Source organism: Corythoichthys intestinalis, chromosome 14 (assembly GCF_030265065.1).
Source record: "Corythoichthys intestinalis isolate RoL2023-P3 chromosome 14, ASM3026506v1, whole genome shotgun sequence".
Lineage (NCBI taxonomy): Eukaryota > Metazoa > Chordata > Actinopteri > Syngnathiformes > Syngnathidae > Corythoichthys > Corythoichthys intestinalis.
In genome coordinates, this window is record NC_080408.1 from 51,953,499 (window position 1) to 51,965,713 (window position 12,215).

The 12,215-nt window shown below is 39.1% G+C and overlaps 1 protein-coding gene across 2 annotated transcripts in view; it reads left to right on the plus strand.

Annotated features, from left to right (window-relative positions):
- The first annotated feature begins 3,254 nt into the window (after window positions 1-3,254).
- Window positions 3,255-12,215, plus strand: part of mbnl1 (muscleblind-like splicing regulator 1) — a 139,614-nt gene continuing 130,653 nt past the window's right edge. The window contains exon 1 of one of the 2 annotated variants that reach the window (XM_057857372.1): window positions 3,255-3,269. The gene's annotated coding sequence lies outside the window, so the exon portion shown is untranslated. Of the gene's footprint in view, window positions 3,270-9,015; window positions 9,170-12,215 lie in introns of those variants that run through there. The other variant, XM_057857370.1, reaches the window with a different exon arrangement.

Sequence of the window (12,215 nt, forward strand, 5' to 3'; positions counted from 1 at the left end):
CACTCAGGTTGAGTTGCTGAGTTACATTGTCTTTTATGTTGTTAGCTCCAGTGCAAAGAGCGCATTTGCTCCCACGAAGAAGTCACGCAGCCGAGTGAAAGAGAGGGGATAGATTACAGTTTAGCTTGTTGTCTAGCTAGGATTTAAAGTGGTATGAAAAAGTATCTGAACCCATTGGAATGTCTTACTTTTCCACATAAAATCAGGCGAAGTAATCCAAATTCCTGCATAAATCGGAATTAACCCTTTGAGTACCCATAAATCTCAAAATAACTATCCAAAAACATGTATTATACATCATTTTACTATTCTTGGCAAGCTGTTGGAACTACAGTGGTATGAAAAAGTATTTGAACCTTTTGGAATTTCTCACATTTCTGCATAAATTCGCCATTAAATATGATCTGATCTTTGTCAAAATCACACAGATGAAAACACAGTCTCTGCTTTAACTAAAACCAACCAAACATTTATAGTTTTTCGTATTTTAATGAGGATAGCATACAAACAATGACAGATGGGGTAAAAATAAGTGAGTGAACCCTCTGCCTAAGGAGACTTAAAGAGCAATTGAAACCAATTTTTATCAAACAATTTAAGTCAGGTGTGTGCCCAATCACTGATGAGCGGTTTAAAGCTGCCCTGCCCACTATAAAATACAACTGGTAAGAAATATCTTGATGAGATAGCTGAAGCTGAAGAGCTGCGATCAAGGATTGCTGATTTGTATAAAGCTTGGAAAGGATAAAAAAACACCTCTAAAAGTCTGATTGTTCATCAATCGACAGTCAATGAAGTTGACTACAAATAGAGAGAGTTTGGCACTATTGCTTCTCTCCCAAGGAGTGGCCGTCCACCAAAGATGACGCCAAGAGTTCAGCGCAGAATACTCAGAGAGGTAAAAATGAACCCTAGAGTGTCTGCTAAAGACTTACAGAAATCGCTGGCACAGTCTAACACCTCTGTGCACACATAAACTCGATGTAAAACTATGGCCATGAAAGGTGTTCATGGGAGGACTCCATGGAGGAAGCCACTGCTGTCTAAAAAAAAAAAAAAAAACCTGATTGCTTGTTTCATGTTCGCAAAAACGAACTTGGACACTCCACAGAAGTTTTGACAAGATATTTTGTGGACTGATGAAACCAAAGTTGAATTGTTTAGGAGTAACACACAGCACCATATGTGGAAGAAAAATGGAACAGCTCACCAACATCAACACCTCATCCCCACCATGAAGCATGGTGGAGGGAGCATCGTGATTTTGGGCTGTTTTGCTGCCTCAGGCCCTGGACAACTTGCACTCATTAATGGAAGAATGAATTCAAAAGTTTATCAGGATGTTTTGCAGGAAAACCTGAGGCCGTCTGTCAGACAGTTGAAGCTAAAAAGAGTATGGACGCTGCAACAAGACAATGATCCAAAACATGAAAGTAATTCAACTTCAGAATGGTTTCAGAAGAACAAAATACACATTCTGGAGACAGCAATTCATGCCAGACACCTCAGGAATCTGACTGAATTACAGCATTTTTGTAAAGAAGAATGGGCCAAGATTAATCCTGATCGATGTGCCAGACTGATCTGCAGCTCCAGGAAGCGTCTGGTTGAAGTGATTGCTGCCAAAGGAGGGGGAGGGGGGCACAAAGTATTAAATATGATGGTTCACTTACTTATGTTTCCCTTTACTGTAATCGTTTGCATGCTGTCCTCATTAAAATATGAAAACCTATAAATGTTTGAGTGGTTTTAGTTAAAGCCGACACTGTGTTTTCATCTGTGTGATTTTGTCAAAGATCAAATCACATTAAATGGCGATTTTATGCAGAAATGTGAGAAATTCCAAAAGGTTCAGATACTTTTTCATACCACTGCAGTTCCAACATCTTGCCAAGAATAGTACAATGATGTGTAATACATGTTATTGGATGTTTTTTTTGAGATTTATGGGTACTCAAAGGGTTAATTCCGATTTATGGGGAAATTTGGATTACGTCGCCAGCGTAGGAACGGAACTTGTTCGTAACCCGGAGACTACCTGGTCGCCAGCGTTGGAACGGAACTTGTTCGTAACCCGGAGACTACCTGAAGTACTTTTTAAAAATCTTCATCACCTCCAAATGCAAGGGTGTAGGTTTGTATAAGGATGGTATGGACATAACACTACCAACTTTTCCGATGCTCAAATTGTCCCCACCAACTTTTAAGCAACCTTATTTGCATTATATAATGAGTTCAGTTAGATTGTCTTCCTATATGTTGTAAGGATAGAATAAATAGACCCTACCATTATAAAGTAAATTATTTTCATTATGTTCAGACTTACATTTATCCCTTTCCACTTTCTGAATATGCCAGCCCACTTTTTTGCCCTCAAAATCACATTTGATTGGCTGATGACTTCATCCACAGTTCCACACAAACGCGCATTCTCAGCCCCAACAAAAATACAATATGTCGCCTCCTCTGCGCCCTTCCAAGAGGAGGGATATTAGAAGTTTGGATAGGTGGCCATGAATTTTGCTGCTTAAAGTCTGACCTGGATCAGAGTTATCATAATTATAAACTGTGTGAATTTGCTAATCTGCAAAACTGGAGTAGGAATCTGCTTAGAGAGAAATATCCTCCTGGATCTGTTTTCCACTGTTAACATTAAACTATGAGAAAAGTATCGAACTCTGCTGGAAACTATAAAACCAGAAAAATGTGAGCAAGAAGCTTATAGAGAGAGGTACCAGTCTATGTTTCACAGGAAAGAGTTGACAGTAAAAAAAAAAAAAACACATGCTAATGATTTTCTTCTTGTAAACTGCCTGGTTTAAAAGGAAAGAAGGCTAGAGCATGCTGTGACTTTACACTTTTAAAATGAAATACCTATTATATGCATTTCATGTATTAATAATTATGTTTATTTTCTACATTATTTATTTAATAATCTTGTGTTGAGTGGTCTTAAGTCAAATGTTTATTTTTAGCATTCCAGGATAGTTAAGAGATTCTTAACAAGTTTATATTTATTGTGTATCTGTTGTATCTGCCCTTTTTGCTGGGCTGTACAGTGTTTTACTGACTGCTTCTCTTTTTCTGCACTAGCAGCCACGGTAGACGGTGCTTAGTATTGCTGAGTGACCCTTCTTGTGTATGCGTGTGTGTAGTGATGGCTCCAAAGACCTCCAGAGGCCTGCCTTAACATTCCTGTGATGCTTCCAGAGATGTGGTCCTGGGGGAGAAATAGGTGGAGGCCCTGACTAAAAAAACAAGTGATGGTGGTAAGTTTAAATAAGAGGTGATTGCTCTAAGACTGCAAGGGAAGCTGAGTTTTCCCGAAAATGTGAAAAATAAGTGAGCAAATGCATACTGTTGTGTCATTGATGAAATATGCGCTACAACACGCTTAACTTTTGTTCAGAATCAGCTTCTTTATCACTGGTTACGACGCAGCTTACTTTTCATTAATTCACGCAGCTTCAAAGTCTTTTAAACTGTGTGGATGCTGTGCATCTCCGGAGTTACAGTGGTATGAAAAAGTATCTGAACCTTTTGGAATTTCTCACATTTTTGCATAAAATCACTATCACATGTGATCTGATATTTGTCAAAATCACACAGATGAAAAAACGATGTCTGCTTTAACGAAAACCACTTAAACATTTATAGGTTTTCATATTTTAATGAGGATAGTATGCAAACAATAACAGAAGGGGGGAAAATAAGTAAATGAACCATCATATTTTATATTTTGTGCCCCCTTTTATAGTGGGCAGGGCAGCTTTAAACCACTCATCAGTGATTGGGCTCACACCTGACTTAAAATGTTTGGTAAAAATTGGTTTCAATTGCCTCTTTAACTTTCCTTTGGCAGAGGGCTCACTTACTTATTTTTCCCCCTTCTATCATTGTTTACATGCTATGCTCATTAAAATATGTTAACCGTTGGGTAGTTTTAGTTAAAGTAGACACTGTATTTTCATCTGTATGATTTTGACAAAGATCAGATAACAGTTGATGGTGCTTTTATGCAGAAATGTGAGAAATTCCAAAAGGTTCAGATACTTTTTCATACCTCTGTAAGAATGCATTTTTCCATTACTGCTGCATGGATAATGAATGAACGAATGAATGAATGAATAAATGAATGAATGCAAAAATGAGATGAGTCATTGGCTAAAGGCTGGATTTTTCCCGCCCATTGGAAGCTGTGCGCCTCTGGAGGTCTATAGGTAATGGGCAGGGCTTGGCTGGCCCAGACGCTCTGCTTGCCTGCATGAGGATTAGATGATCTCGCTAAGGCCGTGCTGGAATTGTACCGGAGAGCTTTATAATCATCCTAATGACACATTCTTTGTTGGAAACGACTAGCGAAAAATCAAGCTCCTATTTCTGGTGTTTGTATTTCTTTTATAGCTGCTTGTATTTGTAGACTGATTTCTGTCACTTTAGTTTCTTTTCCTACCAAGCAGCGGGTGCCGGTGAGCCCCTCCACTCTCACAAAGCACTCAGATGTGGACACACTTTGAACTTCCCTTCTTTGAAATACCAGCATACGCCACTGGTTGAAATCAACCTGGTTTCAGGATTTTGTCACATCCTTATTTAGCTTTGTGAATTGCAACCACTTCCTTCATCTTTGCACAGTGTAAACTGCTCTCATTCTCCACCACTTCCTCTTTTCACACTCACTGGCTGCAAGAATACAATCATTCTTGTTAGCATTTAAAGGAAGAGGGAAGCTCTAGTATACACAACCTTCATGTGAGAAATTCTTGCCTAAAAAAAATCAAAATACACAAATCACAAATTTCTTCTGATAATGCAGAAAATGTCCAAATTTAGATGCGCTGCCATTTTGGTACAAATGTGAGTCAAATGTGTGTCAATTGTACCCAAACTATTTTCTGATGGAGGTAACTGCGAAGCAATCTGCTAGGATGTGTCACAACCAGTGTTGTTTTTGGTATGGCTGAACTCCTAATACTATGGAGTTCTGATGACTAATAAACATCTGTCTCATATGCAATCAACATGCACGTGTGCCGAATGTACGCAGCACACACGAGCACAAATGTATGCACGCATGTGGCGATAAATCGCAGCTGGGAAATGACCGCCCTCATTCTAATTTACCGTGTGATAAATTGACTTCTTGTATATTGCGACAGGCTTATTTACTATAGTCCCAAGCACCAATGCGTTTATTTTTCATTATTGCACAAGAAAACAGGGACTTTTCCTATTTCAAAGTGTAGGGGGCATTATAATAGCCGTGCAAAGAGTTTTACTAGTTTCAGTGAGAAGGTGAATGGGTGAATTTTTTTGTTGGTGAACAACATTTCCACACCAACGCACATCGAGGTACCATTTAACTTAGCAAGGAGAGGTGTGAGAGTCATTTTTCGAGTATCCCAGAGCTTGCGAAACTTTAAAAAGGCGCATTTATCAAGATTTCATCGGCCGTGGTTTGCGTATATCCGTCTGCCGTAACAGCATGATAGCACAGATATTAGTATGCCTGCCTCTCTGCTATTGGATGCGTTGTAAGCGTCAGCGTAGCGGCACTCTGAAAATAGAGCGCACTATTTTGGGCCCTTCCTCTCGGCGCAAATTTATTCATAGACTTCATAACTGTATTGACGGGTCACATCCGTCAGCCACTGCGCAAAGCCTTGAAGTAGGGGGCCCTCTTACAGTCCGCTTCAGTTATCCGCAATTAGTCAACAGATGCAGTGATCCAATTTAGGTTGAAAAAGTATGAAAGCTGTACTGCATACAAAAAGGAAGGATTGACACAGGAGCATGGTTTGTTCGAGGATTCAAGGTAATTATATTTTTCGTACCATGCATGCATTTTAAAACGTAAAAAAAAAATCAATTGAAGAACTTAACCACTACGGACTAGCATCATTCTTTGACATCTTTACATAAAATAAATGGTAACTGCCCGTTTTTTTGCTCTTTTAACAAAGAATCGAGACTTGTGACGGCCCTGGCCATTTAATTATTGTTTTTTGAGACTCTTTCAGTCAGCTGATCGTCGCCTCCGCAGCTGGCTGCCTCCCCTCCCAATGTGACGTAAGCTGATCGATGCCGGATGGACAGACGACGTCGCCGCAGCTGATTGGCCACGAAAAAGGGCGCCAAGCTTGAAAAGTCAGATGTTGTCAACTGACAGCTGAGGTTGCATTTGACAGCATTCGTGCCACGGTCCTCCTCGCCAGCTGTTTGCTCGCCATTCACGCTCGTGTGCATTTGATCGCTACTTTGTTACACTCCCGCTTTTTCGGTGAGGTCTTTTGTGTTTATTCATTATTGGATCACTTTTGTTCACCACTGTAAATAAGAGCACTGAAGCAGTAGGGGTAAGCTGCCATTTCTGTTCAACCCTTCTTCCGCATTTTGTATATATTTTTCATTGCGAGTTTGATTATTGTGAATAAATTGTGGGACGTAACAATACTGGTTTACGTTCATATCTATAAAGAATTCAGGGATTTGAGCATTTATTCACAAGAATTTTCAACAAAAAAAGCTCTGTGTCTTACTAAGAGGGCCACAGTGACTTAAAGACTAGCAGCACATTCGACATATTTACGTAAAATAAATGCCCGTTTTTTTTTTCTTTTTCTTGCTTTTAACCAGGAATTGAGACTGTGGCGGCCGCTAATTTGCCTACTGACTAGCATAATAGTTCGCAATATTTACGTAAAATAAATGGTAACTGCACTTTTTTTTTTTTTTTTTTGCTTTTAACCAAGAATTGGGACTGTTTCACATCCATATCTATTAAGAATTCAGGTATTTAAGCATGTATTAACAAGACGTTTCAACGGAAAAAGCTCTGTGTCTTACTAAGAGGGCCACAGTGACTTAAAGACTAGCAGCACATTCGACATATTTACGTAAAATAAATGCCCGTTTTTTTTTTTTCTTTTTCTTGCTTTTAACCAGGAATTGAGACTGTGGCGGCCGCTAATTTGCCTACTGACTAGCATAATAGTTCGCAATATTTACGTAAAATAAATGGTAACTGCACTTTTTTTTTTTTTTTTTTGCTTTTAACCAAGAATTGGGACTGTTTCACATCCATATCTATTAAGAATTCAGGTATTTAAGCATGTATTAACAAGACGTTTCAACGGAAAAAGCTCTTTGTCTGTGATATGGCAGCTGCTAATTTGCTTACTCACTAGCATCAGAGTTTACAATTAGGCTCGAGCGTATGACGTGGTACTCGCGAGGTTTCCGCCGCTATCGCCATTTTGGAAGCGAGAAACATAAATAGTGAGGCATTTCAACACAGGTCGCCCTTTAAAAATGGTTGGAAATTATTGTGAGGTAAAGAATTGCAACAACCGATCGAATAGAAAGGAGAATGTACAGCTCGACGGAACACCATTGAGTTTCTTCCAGATCCCTACATGGAGAAAAGGCGAGGGAAAGGTCATATCTGAACTTACCAAACGTCGAAGAATGGCATGGGTGGCCTCGATCAGAAGGAAGGGCATAACGTTTGATTCTCCAGTTACACACAGTTTGCTCTATGCACTTCCACTCCGGTAAGTTTATTTCGTTTGTTTACGCAAATTTCGGTAACTTTATGCCCTAAGTCGGCCTGTTGTTAGCTGTAGCTACAGCTAAACAACTAGCATGCATACATGTGCATTGTCTTTATAGGACATAATTCCTGTCGTTGCTAAATGAAAAAGCTGTAATATTTTGACGTGAGAGAGTGGCAAAGAATTTGTACACAGGCTTCATTTTCTGCAACAAAAAATGTGTACATCCGTGGTCACAGACTAATGTAAACACACATTGCCTACCTTTGCTAGAAAGATGGTGTTGCCGTTTGCTATGGTCATAATGTGCAGATCCTGCACCCATCTGCAGCAAAACTGTTCGCGCTTTGTAGCGATTTGTAGTTTCGGAATTGCTGATGAGTGTAGTAACTTACACCAAACACTAAATACAGCATGATGTCCATTTCGCGTAGTGGTGGAAGCTTGTCGACATTTTTATTCCATTTGTGTTCGGCTTGCTTGTAAGGGTCAACATTGTTCACATCCTTAAAATTGCTCACATATCTGTCCTTCATCGTGGTAACAAGTTTGTCTCTGTATCGAACTGGCAAGTTTTCCTTACTTTTTTCCATCTTTGGCACTCGTAGTTGAATTGTATTTGCCGTTAAGTTTAAATGTCCCGTGATGCAGACATGCTTCCGAAATGGCTGTGTTGTCGCAAATCTCGCATGATCCCGTGCTGCTGTGACGAAAACGCTCGAGCCTAATATTTACGTAAAATAAATGCTAACTGCACATTTTTTTTGCTTTTAACCAAGAATCGAGACTGTTTTACGTATATATATCTATAAAGAATTCAGGGATTTAAATATTTATTCACAAGAATTTTCAATGGAAAAAGCTCTTTGTCTGTGATATGGCAGCCGCTAATTTGCTTACTGACTAGCATCTTAGTTCACAACATATACGTAAAATAAATGCTAACTGCACGTTTTTTGTTGTTGGTTTTGTTGTTGTTGTGCTTTTAAACAAGAATCGAGACTGTTTTACATATATATCTATAAAGACTTCAGGGATTTAAGTATTTATTCACAAGAATTTTCAACGGAAAAAGCTCTTTGTCTGTGTTTCCACTCGGTCAGCTTTGATGGAGATCCCATATGAATCGACCCCGTGTCTCGTCAAGACATTATGAAGTCTATGCATCCACAGCGTTCTATGAGGTAATTTGTTGATTTAAGCACCACATCTAGGTACTTCTATACACAGTGCACATTTTAACCACAGCACACAGTTGTGAAAGTGAAGAGGAAGTTAGAAAAAAGGGGCAGAGAGAGTGAGAGAGAGAGCTAAATAACTAGGTGACCATATTTGGCATAAGATTAATGCAAGCAGAAGATGCAAATGAGATAAAGGAGTGGTTGTCATGGAGACTTGATGTTGCGCAGTGATGGTTCGCTGTAAACCTGACCACAATTGCAGTATAGCCGTTGCTAAGCAGAAGGCGCTATTGTGAGTGAGCAAGAGGGTAGAGCGAGTGAAGTAGCGGAAGGTCGAAGCGAAAATGTTCCTTCATGGTGCGGGGCGTTGCATCAGCGTGACCTTTGCTTGAAGTGGCTTTGTCTGAGTAGCACTTCAGCGGTAGACACACACAGGTAAGATCACTGTAAGCACGCTATTATCACATCTAATATGTGTTTGTAATTTATCACTTTTCATCAGTTGAGTCAAGTAAGGTTTTATTTTTAACTTCGAAAGGTTTACTTGCGAGGTGGCTTGCACTTCTACAACATTGTCCAGTTTCATTGTTGGAAAACATCTATCCAGACCTAAGATTTTTTTGTAGGAATGAGGGCATTTGTTTGATATTTTTGTATTTGCAGTGTATGTCACATCTTTTATCTTGGCACAGAACCTGCTTGGGGCCCAAGTGAAAAAGCCTCCTCGGAAAGGGTGTTTCTATTCGATTGGTTTTTATCTGCAAGATAAGCCTCCAGCTTGTGGAGAAGGCACACAAACAGACATAGACGCGCACGCACACATTCTTTCCAGTGCCAGATGAGGACGATCAGGCAGCGCGCTATTTCCTCGCTCTGTATTTCAAACTTGACAGCTTGCTTGAATTACACCTGCCTCCCCCTCACTTCTCTCTGTGGAAAATAAATTTAAAGAAAAAGACAAATTATGAAGCAAGAAAAGCGCTAAACTATGCGGTGGTTTGCAGCAGTTTTCATGCTTTTTAGATTTTTTTCTTTTTTTTTTTTAAATGTATTGTATTAATTGCCTGGTTGTTTACATAGCACACACCTTGTTCCTAAGATGACATGTAACACAATCAGGAAATTACCCTTCTGGGGTTATTTCACTTTTTGATTTCACTGCCACCAAAATAAATTCTAGTTAAATAGGTTAGTTTGATTGCTGCTCCCAGCTGTTGGCCTTTCTGCAGGCAGGCTGTGTGCTCCATTGCAGTCATATCGCTGTGATGCTCTGTAATGGAAGCCTAATGTGTATTTGCGGCTTAGTGATAGATGAGCAGTCAGAGGTTGGCACACCAAGGCTCAGGGACATTTCCTCAGGAGAGTGAGAGTTCACATTAGCCAGCCGGTGGCATTTACAGGAGGTTGGGAAATAGCATAGCTCTGACATGATAGGACAGTTTAAAGTGGAAATTTGGTATCATCAGGAAAGAGGAAAAAAACTGAAAATAGTGAAAAGTTGAAGGTGAATAGTATTGTCCTTATCTTAATCGCTTAAAGCAGCATTCCATCTGTTTATAGTCTTGCCATCAAACATTTAGCATTCATTCAAACTGTTGAAAATGAACCGCTTTGATGTGTCCAGTTGATGGAAATCCCCCAAAACTCCATTTTGTAGTTACTCATGCACCACTTCCTGCTTTCTGTTGGTGAGTTTTAACGTTGGTTAACATGTGTGAACTTCTTCTTAGTAGCATTACTGCCAGTGCTTGAAATGGTTTTTTTCCCTTAATAATTTAATTGGGCGTTTTTCTTGTAAATATTAATTGAACTTGTTGTATACATTTAGTGTGTTATATACAGGCATGAAAATGGGTCAGGGGCTAACAAGGTGATAAGGGTATGGAGGAAATATGGGTATGTGAAATATGTAAATAAACACGTAAATAACAACAATATATCACAAATAAACAATGAGGTCAAATGCTGATAGCATTAACTAGAGCAAAAGAATGGAATGTAAACAGATCCAGAACACTGACTTCGCCTTTCCAACATGACTCAAAACAAGTCTTCAAAAATATTTCGCATTAATAATATAGTATACTACTATATATACAGTAATAGTAGTATAATAATTATTCATTGCCAATCAGATTTTTCATAAAGGGTGTCATTTTAAAGCTATTCTTAGTGTAGAATCTGAATTCTGAAGTATGTGGGATTAACTCCAGAAATCTTTATTCATATGACGAACATGACGTGCTTTTATTTTGAAATGTTCAAGTACGTTCGCTAAACCGCTAACAGTAAGCTTTACACTCCGAAAACAAGCCTCCTTTTGTCATTGCATGTGGTGTCAGCAGTGTTGTTAATTTTACTTTAAAATAGTAATTAATTACAGTTACAAATTACTTGTCCCAAAAAGTAATTGCGTTAGTAACTCAGTTACCTGAAAGTAAGAGTAATTAGTTACTTGGCAAAGTAACTAGTGATAATTTTCATGTTTTTTTTTTCTCAAAAGAAAAAAAAAAAAAAAAAAAAAGGTCACAGAATGTGAATTTTAAAGGGTTTTGGGAACAACTGGCCCTAGCCCAATTCTTTGCCCTCCACTTAATTAGACACAAGGGTCTTGCGATAACTAGATAGTAACCTTTGCTAGGTGTGGAAATCATTTAAAGTTGTGAATCAACCGTTAAAGTTGTTAAAATTGCTCCCGTTATTGCATTAGTTCCCTTCTGTCAATTTTCAACAATCAACATGTGTAAGTTTTAAGTTTTCATCATTTAAAGATAGATTTAAGTCAAGATTTTGCCGATTTAGGAGCATTTTAAAATAAAATTTTAAAAAAGTTACTAGGTTCGGTTAGGTTAGGTTCGCGAGGAAGGATCTCTACATCAGAGCCTTCCTGCGAGGTTTACTGCTTTAAGATGGCGGCTGTTTACTAACGCATGTAGTCCTTAAACCAATGCAGCCGTGTCTGTCATTTGCATGTAGTTCTATAATATGTGATATCTACCGTATCATGTGGGCGTAGTTTGTAGGCTATAGCTACACTCAGGTAAACGAGGGAGTTTATTTTATATCCAGCGATGAAGTTGGAAGCAGTTATGTGGCGTCGGAGCTACTCCTGTTCTGGTTTGTTTACATCCGTGGTACACTCAAAATGGCGCATGGAGGCGTGTCCGCTAGTTTGGGCACGTGACTGACAAAGACCGATTGGAGCCACCTAGCATCGCGTTTGCAACGGCATCCTCCCCACTCCTGCTCTGCTCTCTCGTCTCCGTGAGTCCGTCTCTCAGACTTTTTTTATTCAACCAACTTAGTATCGCATAGTAACGCACGCCTTTCCCGCCTCAGTAACGGTAACGGCGTTGCCAAGATGAGAAAAGTAATTAATTAGATTACTCATTACTGAAAAAAATAACGCCGTTAGTAACGCCGTTATATTGTAACGCCGTTATTAACAACACTGGGTGTCAGTAATCAATTTTTTTTTTTT